The sequence below is a fragment of the Schistocerca serialis genome, chromosome 1, assembly GCF_023864345.2.
Source record: "Schistocerca serialis cubense isolate TAMUIC-IGC-003099 chromosome 1, iqSchSeri2.2, whole genome shotgun sequence".
NCBI classification, from domain to species: Eukaryota; Metazoa; Arthropoda; class Insecta; order Orthoptera; family Acrididae; genus Schistocerca; species Schistocerca serialis.
Window position 1 is genome coordinate 370,463,457 of NC_064638.1, and position 18,199 is coordinate 370,481,655.

Sequence of the window (18,199 nt, forward strand, 5' to 3'; positions counted from 1 at the left end):
TGTAATAAGAATGTGACTCGGAAACACATAAGCTTTAATTTATTTCAGAAGTGTAACTTAGTAACATTTTGTTAAGTTTTGTTAAGCCATTGTGTGGAAGAAAACATTTATAGTTCGTGTTCAGACAGGAGAATGATATTTTAAGGAACTTAAGTTGAAAGAAATATAGTTTTTACACAGCCCTCAAGTGAATATATTTGTATAAAATTTTTTTTTTACGAAAGTGAAATTTAGTGCCATGTTAGCCTTTATTATACTTACACACAACAGAAAACCCTGAGGAAGCAAAGGATAGGAGAGTTATTAAGGCTGTTTTTGCGACTCGTACAACACCTCCACTTAAGCGAACAGATGACAAAATTAAGTCTACTTTGAAGACAACATTTGACTTTTCAGGTAATGCAAGGTAAGTGCAAAGGAGCAGTGACCACCCGTGCAACCAATGTCGAGCAACGGACACTGAGAAAGAGACATTTTACTGTCAATTATAATACTATGTTCTTTATTTATGTTTTATAGAAAGAAATGATATATATACACCACATACATGATGTTTAACCTTCATTAAAGAAGAAAGTTCATGGTTGAACTCTTGAGAGGGAAGTGGATATGTTATTATATGATACACATTATGAGAGAGAGAATCTCTGTGAGATGTGGAGATATTGAGGAAGTACTGAGCAGATATGCGATTTACTCGTGTAAGGATTAGTTAAGGTACAATACACTTAGTCATATGAACAGTCAGAACACAAACAGAGAATCTGTCATGATGTTACACTACACAGACATGACGTAAGGACACTTACATTTTCCCCAGATATGGTAAATTTTAAGCACCTCCTTTCACACACCCCTTGAAGGTGATGCAAACGTTATAATGTATTATGTTCTCTTTTTATGTATTAGCTGTAGAATTTGGTAGTTTATAGGTAGTGAATAGTTTATTCCAATTTATCTTTCTTTCTTTCTCCATTATCCTACCACCTCCTGCAGCTGGGTATTGTTTGTTTATGGAATGTAAGAATATATTGTGTGACAGTAAACTTTCAGGTATGAATAAAAAGACATGAATATTGATGGCATTACAAGCCTGGTCAACCACTAGCCAGCCAAGATATGGAATGAAAAGAGAGAAAGAAATAATAAATGAATGAAAGCCCGTGCTTTAAATATTAAGTCTGATATCCCTTGGCACGCCAAAACCTTAATAAAGAAAATCAAAATGACCATACACCAACAAAAGAAAGTAGCCAATGGGATTTAGTATAATTTTTAGTGTAAATATTTCACATGCATATTCTTGTAAATTTATATGTATTTGTGTATGTGTTAAAACTTTGCATATTGTCAACATATTTTGAAATGTGACCACGAAATGTAAGCTTTCATAATTAACGATGTAAACATGCTGGGACACAGTGAACTTTGTTAAAATGTAAATATTGCAAAACTGTGAACGTTATAAACGACGAATTTTGTGTTGTTTGTGAAATTTATGGTGCATAAACCAAATAACTGTCTGTAAATCGATATAAACTGCAATTTACTTCGACGATAATGAGGATTTTCACACTGCAAATGAATGTTTGTTGGCAAGTGTAAACAACGTGGTGAAACACCTACCTTTGCGAACATCGACGCCGTTGTTCCTGGCCGGCCTTCAGATGCTTTGGAGACAATAAACTCAGCACCTGTCGTAGGCGATGTGGAGGCTAAAAACTGCATCGACCATATATGCCCCGGGAACAATAGTCGTGAAAACGCACAAGGACCTGGAGTGTTGTGTCGTGACAGAAGACATGGACGTTGCTTCAGATCACGCACACGCTCAATCTTATGGTGTCACCGGACTTAACACGCCATTTATATGAACACTATGTGAAAGTGAATACTGTGCAAGATTGTCATAACACAGCGATTTTGAAACTGCCGCACGCGAAATTCAGTGATGCTATTGCGCAAGCGCAAGGACTACGTGCTGCCAGAGATGCATTGGGAAACAAACGCTGGAAGCGCACAACATTAACTGCGCTGGCGAGCAGCTTGTTCAAACAAACTGTATGTAAATATATATTATTTGTGTAAAAAGGATCAAAACTGTAACAATTGTATGTAGTATATATTGACAAAGATAATCCCCTAAGAATGCACGTGGCCTTTCCTAAGAAAATATGTATAATTGACATTTACGTGTATCCTATTGTTTGCTAGCCTCCCACGCTAAATGTTTTAGCGTGACAGTCGAGGGGGCGATGTAGCGGGACTTTGAATTTCGCCGCGCTACACTCGTTCCCTCAGATAAAAAATATCCCGTCGCAGCGGTATGAGCGCTCGACGGCAGAGAAAATACTAAAATTGTAACTCTTTTTTTGTTTTCTATCCGTTTCTTGATTTGTCTCTTGATAGCCGAAGCTTAAGGCAGACGTGATCTGATGCTGACGTAAAAAACTTAATAGCTAGTCTTGATCTGATTTTAATGTGTAGACATATTGAGGAAGTTGTTATGAAATTTGGAGGAGGGAAGCAACGTAAAATAAATTGCATTTAATATCAAGACGGTTTTGTGTACATTAGAAATTCCTGGTCAATGAAACTTATTGCAAGATTTAGGAGCAGACTTTTCACGCAGAAATGAAGTAGGAGATTTTTGAAGACCTGGACGCCGAACGAAACAAGACGACATGTTAACATGGTAAAGAATTAACTCTAAGCTACGCCATTTCCCCCTGTCAGTTACATTTTTTTATTCTCTGTTCTTTTTCAGTAATTTTTGTAGTGGAAATTGGTTTTGACTTTTGCTCAAAAACGCCACAAGGACCACCCCAACAATAGCTTTTCCGAATCACGAAGTCCGCTAGCTTTTCTGTAATACGAAGTCCGATCTGCATTTCTTTCTTTCTTTCCCTTTTTTCACGGTCATTAACGATTTAAAAAACACATTTTCACTTACGATTTCTTTCCACATTTTCAACCTTTTTCTTTTCTTCTCTTTTCCTTTTTTATTAACCACTACACAGGGGTCATAATCCACTTAGCAGAACAAGTTAAGGAAGACCTGTTAGTCAAAAGAGAACAATTGGTTTGCCCATGAATGTATGGTTGCCCCTGACTTACGCAACCTGCAGTAACCAAACGCTCAATAACAAAGACTATTGCACAACTCAATGTCATGTGGAACTCCTCAGATCCTGCTTGTTTCCCCCGTGAGCTCTGCTCCCAAGGCACCTTCCAGCAAACCCAATGCCAGGCAAATGTGTTAACCACATTGAGTGTGGCAGGCTGTAACGCGTTTGTCTCACTGAAAGTGGAGAGAAAATGTGGGGCTCATTCACCCTGTGAACGGGCAAGTGACCAAGTCCAAGCAGGCACATGAGGAGAGCTTTGTAGGTTATTGGGAACAACAGTATCAGATGCGTTATGGAGACCTTTAGGAAAATAGCGTCCAGGGCTGGAAAGATCTCCAGTGTGCACTTCGTATGTGTGCCAGAATGCGTCAATCGAGATGTGTAGTGGGCCCTGCTTACGGCTATCGAGAGTGCGAGGTGCAGTCATCATCAACTGTAGCTCATGTCAGCTCTACTGATGTCTCTTGGAAGGGTTCCAATGCAGTCTGAAGTTTGCATGGGGGACTGTGGAAGTGGCGAACACTGCTAGCTTCACTTATGGGGAGCAAGCAGGGCTCACTATTTGAAGAATAGCATCCACAACTGATTGGGATTCTTTGGTCCGTAACCAAGTGGAGAGTCTCAACCAGAGGCCCCATCAACTCGGTAATGGTCCTGGCTGCAGATTTCTCGACCTGCACTGTGGGGTGTAGAATTGTAGGACTCCCCTTGACATTCAGTCGTGCAATACAAACAGAAAGCAGCTACTCGGGTAGCAGAGTTTTGTGAGTGCACTGTGCAAGAGTGGTTTTTAGACTAGGCAATAATTTGAGGTCTACTGACGAACGCACGCCAGGCTATATGCAGAAAGCAAGATGAGATCACATACAAAATAAAGACACTTCTAATGTCAAAGTTTTAACAGTAAATTGTCAAAGTAGTCGAAACAAATTTACTGCCCTGCAGAAAAGCTGTCGTGCTCAGATTACTCTCTGAACTGACAGCTGGATGAAATCCAAAGTAGAAAACTCCATAATAATGAGGCATGGAACACACATTGAAAAGGCAGGCTAGATACCAAAGTTGGGGTGCATACATTGCAATCAGCAAAAACATTTTGTCTGTCGAGGTTGAAATTGAGTCTGGCTATGAAGTTACTCTGGACGTAAGTTGTTGGCCTAGGTAAGCATAAGTTAATCAGCTGATGTTTTTACAAATCATTTGATTCCACTATAACAATTGTAGAATCATTTAAAGAAAGTCTACACTTAGTAGTACAGAAATATCCATACCATGCAATATTAATTAGAGGTAACAGCCTATACCAAGTACACATTTGTTTTGCATCACCCCGGTTCACAGAACTCGTGAAGATAGACGTTGACTGTGGATATTGTATCACAAAGTTCCTTTGACTCTTCAGAGATGTCGCTAAACCCGCCCAAAGATGTAAACAACCATGCACGAGCAGGGCCTATTAGACGGAGGGGGTCCGGCAGCCGATCAGCTCGTCGTTCTGCCAGAACGGAAGTACATGGCTCGTGTTGTCTGTAGTTTAACCATGCCTAGACGGTCAATACTGTGGTTCAATTGCGTCCGCATTGTTATCTTGTGCCACGAAGGGCTCTCAACAAGGGAAGTGTCCAGGTGTCTCAGAGTGAACTAAAGTGATGTTGTTCGGACATGGAGGAGATACAGAGAGACAGGAACTGTCGATGACATGCCTCGCTCAGACACCGCCCGAGAGCTACTACTGCAGTGGATGACCGCTACATACAGATTATGGCTCGGAGGAACCCTGACAGCAACACCATCGTGTTGAATAAAGCTTTTCGTGCAGCCACAAGACATCGTGTTATGACTCAAACTGTGTGCAATAGGCTGCATGATGCACAACTTCACTCCCGATGTACACGGCGAGGTCCATCTTTACAACCACGACACTATGCAGCACGGTACAGATGGGCCCAACAACATGGTGAATGGACTGCTTACGATTAGCATCATGTTCTCTTCACTGATGAGTGTCACATGTACCTTCAACCAGACAATCATCGGAGACGTGTTTGGAGCAACCTGGTTGGGCTGAATGCCTCAGACATGCTGTCTTGCAAGTGCAGCAAGGTGAAGGTTCCCTGACATTTTGGGGTGGCACTATGTGGGGCTGATGTACATTGCTGGTGGGCATGGAAGGTGCCGTAACGGCTGTGCGATACGTGAATGCCATCCTCTGACCAATAGTGTAACCATATCAGCAGCATATTGGCGAGGCATTCATATTCATAGATGACAATTGACGCGCCTATCAGGCACATCTTATGAAAGACGTCCTTCACAATAATGACACCACTGGACTAGTGTGTCCAGCATGTTCTCCAGACATGAACCCTATTGAACATGCCTGGCATAGACTGAAAAGGGCTGTTTATGGACGACGTGACCCACCAACCAATCCAGGGGATCTAAGCTGAATCACCATTGAGGAGTGGGACAATCTGGACAAACAGTGCCTTGATGAACTTGTGGATAGTATGCCACGACAAATACAGGCATGCAGCAATGGAAGAGGACATGCTACTGGGTATTAGAGGTATTGGTGTGTACAGCAATCTGGACCACCACCTCTGAAGGTCTCGCTGTATGGTGATACAACATGCAATGTGTGGTTTTCACCAGCAATAAAAAGGGCGGAAACGATGTCTATGTTGATCTCTATTCCAATTTTCTGTATAGATTCTTGGAACCAAAGTGATGCAAAACTATTTTTGATGTGTGTAGAATGGACATCGATAAATTCGTTGTCAGTGGTGTGCACAGTCAGTCTTGTGAAGTAGTTCTGAACACATTTTCCAAAAACTGTCTTGAGCATCTAATTTGAAAACCCACATTCAATAGACCCTGTAGCTACAAACAGGCCTGACCTTATGAACAATGTCATTAGAGAGAGATGCATTAGTGTTACGATGTCATCATAGTGGTGATGGTTACTTAAGTTCATAAATCTGTCAAAAAGGCTAGGAGAGTTTTATGCTGGAAAGAGTAGATAAGCAGTTGTTAGCACTCTACTTTGACAATGAATGTATGTAATTTAGTTCAAATGCGATTGATGTGGAGGAATTATGGGCCAAGTTTGAACTGATTGTAAATTGTGCTACTGAGAAATATGTGCCACATAAGTGTATTAAGGTTTTAACAAACCTAATAAAGTTTACCAACAAAAATCTTAAAATGCTGAGGAAGCCGAGATTGTTGTTGCACTGTCTGTTCCAAAAAGGATACAAAATGTCAAGAGGCTAGACCTGATAGAAATTTCTGTGTCAATAAAGAAACTGATGCGCAGAACATACAGCAGCTTCTGCCACCATACATCAGTGGAAAATCTTTCTGAGAAAATTCTGGACGTACATAAAATCAAGAAGGAAGCCAAAGGCTTCTATCCAGCCACTCATCGACCAGTCTGGTGTTGTAATAACAGATGGGAAAAGAAAAGCTAACATTTTAAATTTTACGTTCAAAGACTAATTCACACAGAAGGATCGTACAGACAGAGAATTGTTTGACTGCTGCAAGGACTCACATATGGAAGCGATAAATAGGCACCCATGGCATTGAGAAACAACTGAAAGAGGTGGGAGAATACTCCTCGACGCTGGCCTCTTACTTAGCTTGCATTTACTGTGAATCTCTTACATAGTGTAAAGTCCAAAGCGAGTGGAGAAAACAGGTGATTCCCATATGTAAGAAGGGCAAGAGAATCCTTAACATAGGTTTGCTTATTGAGTAATTCAAATTTCGAGCATAATAAATTTCCTGGAGGCAGAAAAGCTTCTGTCCACAAATAAGCAAAGATTTACAAAGCATCCCTCGTGCAAAATCCAGTTTGCCCTTATCTCACACGATATCCTGCAAACCGTGGATGAAGAGCAACAAGCAGATTCCATATTCCTATATTTTCGGAAAGCATTTGACACAGTGCCCCAATGCAGACTTAACGAAGGTCCAGGAATACAGAATAAGTTCTTAGATATGTGAATGGCTCGGAAACTTTATAAGTATCGAATAGAATCCATATGTTATCCTCGATGAGTGTTCATCAGAGACAAGGTTATAGTCAGGAGTGCCCCAAGCATGGCTGATAGGATCGCTCTTGTTCTTTCTACTCGTAAATGATCTGGCTGACTTAGTGAGCAGCAACTCTTGTCTGCTGATGACACTGTAATGTACAGGAAAGTGATGTCATTATGCGACTGTAGGAGGATAAAATATGATTTAGACAGAATTTCTGTTTGGTGTGATGAATGGCAGCTTGCTCTACAAGTAGAATAATTTAAGCTGATCAGGAAAAACAATCCTATAATGTTTGTAAATAGTATTAGTGGCGTGCTGCTTGTCACACGATGATTAAATATCTGGGTGCAATGTTACAAAACAATATGAAATGGTATGAGCACGTAGATTTGTTACAAGTGGGTTTCATCAACATGTGAGTATTATAGAGATGCTTCATAGACTCAACTGGAGATCCCTGCAGGGAAGATAATGTTCGTTTCATGAAGCACTATCACGAAAATTTAAAGAACTGAGCTGACTGCTGTTACCACACCCATTTTGGCCATCAACTCTGAGGCAATAAGTGCAGCGTGGCTTGATGCATTGTTATGGTGCGTGATCCACCTGTTGTGATTTTTTTTCCGTACACGTTGAACACTGCAGCGCAACCATTTGAGCACTTCACAGTAGAACTCCTCATTGAGTACTTGTCTTTGTAGCACTAACTCACGGTGAAGTACACCTTTTCTGTCAAAATGACTGCATAACACTGCTCATAAAACTAGTTCATTTTTTGCTCAATAAGAGTGCAGTAGGTAGCTCTGTGCAGGAAACCTACCTTGACACCTACGTTGACAACTGCCTGAAAGCAACTGATACAGATCTCCTTTCCGAAGCTCAGATACCCCTCCAACTTCTCCGCCTAAAGCTCTGCTCCACCAGTGAGTGTTGCCAACTACCAAACTACATTCCGGGAACTTTTGTGATAGACCCTGCAGATTCCAAATGAAAAACAATGAAAGGATGAAAAAATGAGAGCAAAACATAAAGTTAAAATGATTATTAAAAAGACGGAACAAAGTATTAGATATAAAAAAAATTACATTTAAACTAATTAACTGAATTGTTACAGTGTAGAAGCGTATGTATGAAAAGGCTGAGCACAGAATCGCCATTTGAAAGGAGTCTTGGTGCTCAGTTCCTATTTGAGCTGGGAACATAAGGTAAAAACTTTTTGGTTTAGTCCAGACCAGTAGCCATTTGTATACCATTCAATCATCAGTTTTACTGTAGCTAAATTACAGTATGCTAAGCAAAGCTTCAACGAGGAACTGGATGGAGCTGGAGCCCAGGCGAACTGTGTGAATCAATTAATTCCCTTTGCAAAAATTTTAATTGGACTGGAATTAAATGCTCAGCCAAAACTGAGGCAAGACCAGTGGTTTAAAATTTGATCCACCTGTGTATCAGACTTAGGTCTAAGTTAGATCATTTGAAAAAAATCTTGTTTCTTTTGGATTTTATGTGCAAGAAGAGTGCACTTCTATAGTTTAAACTTGTACAAATCAGTTCAAACTTTGCACGAAGGAACACAAATACTTGTAATTAACGGGTGTCTTGTTGCTTTCAGAAAAATTTATCCATTGCCACACTATAAAGGCTAAAGTTTCATATAAAATCCATTTTACACGGCTTGCCTGTCCTGAGAAGGTTTCAAGTAATACAGATGACAATAAAAAATATATTCTTATGGTAATTATAAAAAAGCATTCAAAAAATCTTTCATTGTTTGATTTTTACATGCAAAATATCACATGTTTACATATGAAACTGTTTTGTAGAAATGTGTTTCATTTTAAGTGCTCCATTTAGATATTATTTAAAAAAAAACTGTTTATTACAGTTGATTATTGTTTCATTCTCCATTCTTTAAAGATGTTATTCATAACAGGCTTAAAAATCATCAAAAAATCTTTGGGCATATGAAGCAACATATATATACCAAACCACTATTATGTCCAGCCCTCTACTGTGTGATTGAGCATTTAAAGCTTTTTCAATAACCAAGCAGAAAATTATACTATGCCAAAATTGGTGTAAAAATGATTGCCAGAGAAAGGACACCAAATTTCCAAGTTACAGGGTATTTTACTGCATGTTCTTCAAAAACTGCTATGCTATCACATAGAAAATATCTTTTCAGACAAAACAAGCTGAAGTTTATCAATCTTCATACAGGATTGAAAAGATGATAATATTTTGTCATGCAATCGTTGCTTATTTCAGTCAATCATACTCGTACTTACATTGATCTGCCAGAACATTATGACATATGTAATAGCTGGTATATCCATATTTGGCACGGATAACGGCGGCAATGCAGCATGGCATGGAAGCAATGAGACCTTGGTAGGTCACTTGAGGTTGATGGCACCACATCTGCACACACAAGTCACCTAATGCCCATAAATTCCGGGAAGAGACAATGAGCTCTGACGACATGTTCAGTTACATCACAGATGTGTTTGATTGGGTTCAGATCTTGCGAGTTTTGGGGGTGGGGTGCAGCACACCAAATGGAACTAACCACTGTGTTTTTCGAACCACTCTGTCAAATTCCTGGCCTTGTGACATGGTGCATTATCTTGTTGAAAAATGCCACTACTGTCAGGAAACTTGATCGTCATGAAGGGGTGCACACGGTCTGCAATCAGTGTACAATACTCCTTGGCTGTCATTGTGCCTTGCACAATCTCCACTGGACCCATGGATGCCTAAGAGACTATTCCCCAGAGCATGATGGAATCGCCAATAGCTTGTATGTATCCTGCAGTGCAGGCATGAAGGAGCTGTTCCCTTGGAAGATGACAGATTCGGGCCCCCCCAACAGCATGATGAAGATGGTATCGGGATTCATCAGACCATGCAAAACTACCACTGCACCAACGTCCAGTGCTGATAGTCACTCGCTCATTTCAGTCATGTCATGGTGTTAACATGGGCCATTGGCTGCAGAGATCCATTGTTAGGAATGTTTCGTGCACTGTGTTTCAGACACACTTGTACTCTGCCTAGCATTGGAGCCTAATGTCTGTTCATCACAGTTTGTCGCCTGTGTAGTTTTACCATTATGCCCAGTGTACGACATCCAACATCTATAATGAGGCGTACCCGCCCAACCCCATTTTGTCGTCTGGACACTGTTTCACCTCGGTTTTACTGTGTTGAAGACACCACAGCACTCCTCGAACACCTAATATGTCGTGCAGTTTCCAAAATGCTCATGCTGAGCCTCTGGGTCATCACAGTCTGCCCTCAGTCAAACTCAGATAGATTATGTGCCTTCCCCACTCTACACACAGACAGCATGCTCACTGATACTACATGCACCGCACTTGTGTTTGACTGCCAGTTGTTCCTCACCAGGTGCTGATGCTATCACCTGAACGGGTTTATATCAATAGTAGGTTTGTGGTCATAATGTTCTGGCTGATCAGTGTAATTAATATTGGTTGTTGCAACATTTTGTGCTAAAATTATTCATGCTAGTTTCTCTAGTGCAGGTTTCTTTATTTTCAATTTTTATTGTTGCATAGTAGAAGTAAACAGTGCAAGAATTATTTGTTGCCCTAATTGTTCAGCATAACTGTAGTGTATGATTCATTATACAGCCACCTTTTTTTCTTGTTTTGTTTCAGGTACAACATTTAATTTACATCGTCGTTCAGAAAATTTTCAAATATTTTGAAACAATACATTTGCTCAACTGATAGGTAAGTTTGGTGTAGCTACTGATTGATACAGTTCCCAATAAGTTGGGCATATTTTGGTCCATCAGTCAACAGGTTAAATACTCAACTACTTAAGTAGTCCAATGAACTGCCATTTAGTCAAATTAATTAAATTGTCAGCTGGTTATTTTTGTGTCATAAGATTCTTCTTCCTGTTGGTTATCAAATTGTTGGATGTAGGTGAGCCAGACTATCCCAGCACATTGTTGCCTGCACTTTGTGACACATTATAAAGATACTTCCACATGTTATAATGGTCAATTCTAACTTGATATGTTATTTCATACTATTTCATCGCAAGGTTGCCACATGGTTCTTGTGTGTTACTTTGCAGCTACTTTCAAGAAGCACAATGATGTAAAATCTCATGCTGCTGTTAAATTAGGGGACAGCCTTTTGCTGTCCAGACACCATTTGACAAGTAAATTCACACGGTCTCCCAAGTTTCAAAGCTAGTACTTTGCATTAACCACGCGACCATGTCTTCTTTTGTACAACCATTCTACTTTCTTGTTCATATCATAGTTTATCTGTGTAACATGGTCGTATTGTAAGTTTATCTCATCATAAACTTTGCACAGTATTTAATATTTAGTTCAGTATCATATTTATATTTGCTGTAATTATGTGCACTAAATTGTATTATTTATGATTATTTTTAAAATATTTGCATATAATCTGTAACCAAAATGACAAAAAGTTAATAAAAAAAAATCAAAATTAAAAATAATAACTATAGTAAAAATAAAAAATATGAAAAAATAAAAAATAGAATAAAACCGCCTGCATGCACAACTTTGATGTGGTGGCAAGGCTTGTGTGCTCTCAGACACAGTAGGTTGTATTGGACAAGTTCAACCTTACCAGATAGATTAGATAACCATAGAGGAGCCAGACTAATGATGCTCAACTCAAACAACATGGTTTGAAAGACAGTAAAAAAAAATCTATACTGGGTCAGTCATCGCACAAGTTAACAAAAATCTGCATTGGTTGTCAAGCTGTCAGTCTAATGTCAAAAATATGGTGAAGTTGGGACCCAGAATGAAATATATTCCTATCATAGCACAAAAAAGGTGAATATGTCCTGGTCTCATTAGGGATGTGAAAGAAGAGAACTATCTTTTTGACTTATCTGGCATCTTCAAAGACATTTAAATCAAAACATCTTGCCATATTGGGCTTTTTTTTAACAAGGTACCCCTAGTTCCCCAGTGCTGCAAGGTGTCAGCACACTGCACCTTGCAATATATAGGCTAAGGATGCTGATCCTGTGCCCAAAATCCAGAAGATTCGCCAGCCATAGTATGCAATATATAATGTAATATGGCTGTAGAGCTTACATGTAATAAAAGTAAAAGTTTTTCTGGGGGTGGGGATAACATTTCTGGGGTAGGATTTGTTCCTGGTGTGTGTGGCGAGGGGTGCTAAAACAATTTTCTGATTTCTGGGTGAGGAAGAGTTAATTTTTTTCCCCCAAGAAGGTCATTTCTTCCCCAAACCCACTCCGTGTTACCATGTATGTAGAGTGTGGGACACATCTACATTAGAATGTATCCGAGAGCGGGGGTGCATCCTAAATGTTAATGACATGACATCATGTATCATGTTAATTTCCTTGACACGCTACATTATATTACATACCGTGGATACACTAACAAGTAGTAAAGTGCAAATGTCTTGAGATATTTGGATTTAATTGTCTTTGAAGCTTCCAGATAAGCTGAAATCTTAGTTCCCTTGTTTCACATCCCTAACTCTGCCTACGACACATTCGCAGTTTTGTGCTATGATAGGAGTATTTTTAATTCTAGTTCTATTGAAGCATTTGAAAATGCCTATCTATTCATTAAAAACAAAAGATGAACTCATCTATTTATACTGGCCATATAATGGTGTCAATGTATTTTTAGTTACAAGATATACATTTGTTTGGATGGTGATTTTCATACTATTTTTTTTGGAATATGGACAAAATAATGCATATAAAAATTTAAATGAAAGAAGGGATCATAATTAAAACAAAATTCAAGCAAAATGAGGAACAGAAATAGTGAATGCAATGACATGGGTGAAAATATGAAATGATGATACAGAAGAAATTAGATTTAAGTTACTACACAACAACAACACCACCACCACCACCACCACCACCACCACCACCAACAACAACAACAACAACAATAATAAAAGAATCATGTGAACAAAAGTTCACACAAAATGGAGAAAAACCAGGGCAAATGAAAAAGTTAATATGATTAAAATGACACGAATAAGAATTAGAAATAAAAAAAATTACATTTGGACCTATCAACTGAATAAAAATAATGATCAGAATCATATTGATAGAGATTAATAAATAAATGTCAAAACACCCAAGGAGATTCGAACCTACGACCTTATGCATGCGGGTAATGCACATTAACCGTTACGCTACACCACCAGTTTGTGCGATAATACTATTTTTAAAGATCTACAGCATCACATGAAATTGCTAAACTTTTAGATTACTTGCAAACTAAGGCCACCAGGGTGAATGGCAGCCAACACAACTGCACAGATATTTTCGAAGTCAGTAGGAGGGTTAAAGTGTTTGCTCTATAAACAAAATGTAATTAATTAAATGCTTATAGGAAAAATGACAAGTCAGGAAGGGAAAACCTGAACAAGCTTGACAATTTGGATGTGGCGTATGTTCAAAGGTTACCTACTGAACTGTACCCGAGCTGTCATCCATCTCATTGGCCACACAGTTTCACCTGCAATTTTACGTCTGTAGTCCTTGGAATCTTGGTGGTCAAGCCATGACTCAATGACACATGATGTTCCAATGTAGTGCCTAGTGGCCACTGGGTGATGAAGCACAACTATGTTTTACAGTAGCACTCACCACCTCCCAGCTTGGGAATCAAACACTAATCCAGCCATGCTGTCCGAACTGCTCAAGTGCGTGCCATTCAGCATCACACAGGGAAAGTTTGGCTTATTGATCACCATGAGTATTACCAGTTTTCTCTTTGAAAAAGAGAAAAGACTGGTAATATGAAAATGTGTTTTACGTACATGCCAACACAAAATGGTTTGTGATATTGTCTATAAAGTAGAGAAGCCTATTTTGCAGTGAGGCAATACATACTACTACAGAGGAATGACGGATATCCATGTGTGTTCTTAATACTGAATCATACTCACAACTAATAACGCCGGCTGTTGTGGCTGAGCAGTTCTAGGCGCTTCAGTCTGCAACTGCGCGACCGCTATGGTTGCAGGTTCGAATCCTGACTCGGGCATGGGTGTGTGTGATGTCCTTAGGTTAGTTAGGTTTAAATAGTTCTAAGTCTAGGGGACTGATGACCTCAGATATTAAGTCTCATAGTGCTCAGAGCCCTTTGAACTAATATCTATAAAACAAGATGGTGTAGGTAAAAGTGTGGACATTGTATGGGATTGTTATTTTTATTTATATGTGGCTAGCCATGTCAAGGGATGATGTGCATCTTCAACATAAAATGCCTTTAGCAGTAACTTCAAGGGAGGAAATACCTGCCTAGACATGAAAACAGAAGATCCAGCAATTGCCAGGTTGTTTTGAATAGGCACAGAATTCCTATGGTTATAGATACAACCTACATATACAATGGGGACTAGGCTCTTACAAAATTTCTTTTAAATGTTAGCACTGACAGTAAGTCTTCGTGTAATTTGTTTGATGATATATATGCCAGAAGTCAACATTTGTGATGATGGTTCAAAGTGGATTATTTCTGTTGCGTCATGGAAGAACAAAACTGTGATGTAGATTCTCTTAACAGCAATGGAAGTGAAGAGCCTTATAAAATAACATGGTCAAGAACAAAACAGGTAAAGAAGAACTAAATAAAAACATTCCCACAACACTACCTGTCAGCCACATATTTGTGTTGCTCAAGTGCAGTATGTGGATAAAGTTAGTTGCTGGAAGTGAAACACAAAATTAAACTTTGCAAGAGACTAATACAGACTGCAAAGAGTAAGGAAAGTAAGAAATATGGATCAATAATATCACGAGAAAAAGTGTTTAACAATAATTATCAATTTTCTATGAAGAATTATTGTGAACTTGTGGCATTGCCCCTGCAACCAAATGACTAATTGAAGAAACGAAATGCACATGTTAATATACACACTAAAAGGCAATTAGTAAGAAGAAATTTGTTGCTAATGACATGCAATTAGAAGCCACAGCACTGCACAAGATGAAAATTTTATTACATGATGAAACGGAAATTGATTGCTTTGCCGGATGGCGAGTAGCTGCAATGGGAAAATGGAGACTACAAAGCAATTTATAGTAAAAGGCACAGTTGTGTAACCACTTCACAACATAACTGAGTTGTGGCACCCCACACTATGATAGTAGCAATTTCCTAAGCAAGTGTTGGTATTTGTTGTGAATTGAGGAAGTGTTGTTCAAGTATTATTATTTAATCTGTGTGCCACTATTAACTACAAGTACAGAAGAGAATTTCAAGGACATTTTTAAAAGTTATTTCTGACCTGTGAACTGATCTGAGAGCACAGATAAAACAGTTAGGTACTGATTTGAAAGCAAAGATAGAAAGAAACAATGATAGCATCACTGAGAGAAAAGTCAAATTAGATAGAAATATACCAAATTTGAGACAAATTATATTCTGATTTAGTTAGGAAAGAGGTAATTAAATGTTTTACAACAATGCAAATTTTCAGATGAAGTAGCTATCTCAGGTTCCACTTGCACAACACTGGAGGAATATAGTAATAATTTGATCAAAAAGAAATGTCAAAAAAAGGGTTTAATCGTCGGTCAGTACGTATTATTTGTCACGTGATCTTGAGAGAACCTTAGTAGAAAAGTTAAATAATAGCATGCATGTGAAGAATCTGCATCGCATAAACTATTTACTATGCAATAATTGACTGGTGGGAGAAATATATAAATAGATTTTATAAAGAGTTTAACAGTAACTGGAATAACGTAATTGTTGTGTAGTAATCGATGTTGTTTTGTTTCAAATGTCTGATGCTGAGAGAAAACAGATAATCATGATTTAAAAGTAGCAATAAAAGAAAGAGTTACTGCTGATGGGAAATTTATGTCTGTTTCTGTTAAAATTCCACACAGTCTCAGTTTAAATACAGAGTTGAAAGAGGGAGTTTACAAAGCCACAAATTACTAAAATACATCAACTTCTTGTGGCTAGGTTGTATGTGGTATTATATTTTTAGAACAGAATCTTCATAAGGTGGAATCATGTTGGTAAGTATAAATGCCGATATTGTGAGAGTCACATTAAGGGGTGGCGTGCAATCACGTTGAAGTGAGTCATTAATGGCTTGTCCTCAAGCATCATCATTTGAGGAGAACAAGATAAAAGTCGAGACTAGGCTATATTAGTGCATTAAACAAGCAGAGCTGATGGATGAAACAGCAGGTGCCTCCTAAGAAATGATCAAGGAATGAGAGAAAATACAGATCTAACTTGATCACAAAAAACTGAAATATCCCAAAACAGAACGATGCTACCACAGTGTAGACATAAGTCACCAAAAATTTAAAAACTGGGTAAGTAAAGTATTGCAGGTGCATTATAGATGTAAAAGTTGTGGTTGTTGCTGAAAATTATGGATTGGATGGCACCACTAAACATGTGTTCTGTTGTTACAGGTACCTAAGCAAGCACATTGTTAACTGTGCAGGGGACAATAGCCAACGTGATGCGGAGGTTGTCACAGGGTGCAATTGGGTGGAGATTTAATTTCAAATCCCATAACCTGGACTTACTGATAAGGCAATTCAACAAATGGTGAGCAAGTGTAAGTGCACTGGTACGGTTAAGAATGAGCCCAGAAAAGGCCATCTATCAACATCTGCTGACTAAATTTAAGACATTAGAACGCCTACTGATTGCAGTACAAAATCGGTGCGACGATTGTTAGCAGAACTGGATGTTCCACACTGGATAGTATGTAATGTGTTTCAACATGCTCTGAGAACAAGCCATACCACCTGAAAGTTCACCACCAACTGAATATGAGGATTTGGCAGAATGTAGCAACATGTGCTAGGGTTTGCCTAAGCAGATGCAAATCACAACAGCCTCAACCAGATCCTATTCAGTAATGAGGCAACTTTCTACACATGTGGAAGGTTTAACTGACATAACTGAGTCATCTGGACTACCACACCACCAGTTGAGCACCTGGAATTCCTGAGACTCTCCCAAAGTTAATTTGTGGATAGGAATATCCACTGACAAAATCTAGGACCTGTTCTTCTTTGCTGAAAACTCCATCAGTATCTGGATACGCTGGAACACTTTCTTTAACTACAGCTTGTGTGGGATGAACATGTACATAATGTTTACCCCAGCAGACGGGGGCACACCACCATTACACCATATACGTGTGTATGTTTTTGAATAGTGTGTTTCCTGAAAGACGGATTAGGTGCAGAGGACCATGATATGGGTGGCTTGTTCTCCTGGCCTCACAGCCACTGACTTCTTCGTCTGGGGATTTGTCGAGCGACTTGTGCTTTGCCAACATAATATCAGCTCATTGGCAGAGCTCTCAGACTGAATTAGACATCCTGCTGCAGCTATAGCACCGCAAATGCTCCAGAATGTCTTTCGTGATACAGCTGGCTGATGAGAATTGTGTCGGGATGTGAATGGCTCGTTAAACATAACATGTGACAAATGTATGTCACAATAAATAATAGAATACAGTAATTATTCAGCAAAACGTATTCTTAATTTCTGGATACCCTCTATAAACAAGGTCTCTAGATCGTAAATACAATAGATGCTGCAGGATGTATTCCTGGAAATCTTGAAAAAATAACTTCACAAAAAATTTGTAAGTTTCCAAGATGATAACTGTGTGTGTGTGTGTGTGTGTGTGTGTGTGTGTGTGTGTGTCAGTCCACTGTGGTACAGACACATTAAGTAGTCTGAACTAATGTAAATTAGCAGAGCCATCTTTTATGCATAGAATATTATTTCAACAGTTTTCTTTAAAAAAAAAAAATTTTCAGAAACAGCACAAAACTCCTCAAGAGAACTTTTAAGGTTATGTTTTTTGTTCCGTCTGAATAGTAACAATCAAATAATCAAATGTTTGTATTTAAAACAGAACAAGTAATTGAAAGACAACCAAATGGAGTAAGCAAATTAGATAAGGTATCCCCAGTAGTTGCAAAAGCAGTTTCGTTTTTATGGTGTTTGTAAT

At 38.8% G+C, this 18,199-nt stretch overlaps 1 long non-coding RNA gene across 1 annotated transcript; it reads left to right on the forward strand.

The window, feature by feature from the left end:
• Positions 1-2,015: 2,015 nt before the first annotated feature.
• LOC126457510 (uncharacterized) lies at positions 2,016-17,908 on the forward strand. The gene is made up of 3 exons (XR_007585482.1): positions 2,016-2,061; positions 10,856-10,930; positions 16,635-17,908. It is a non-coding gene; the product is annotated as an uncharacterized LOC126457510 (long non-coding RNA).
• Positions 17,909-18,199: the final 291 nt, after the last annotated feature.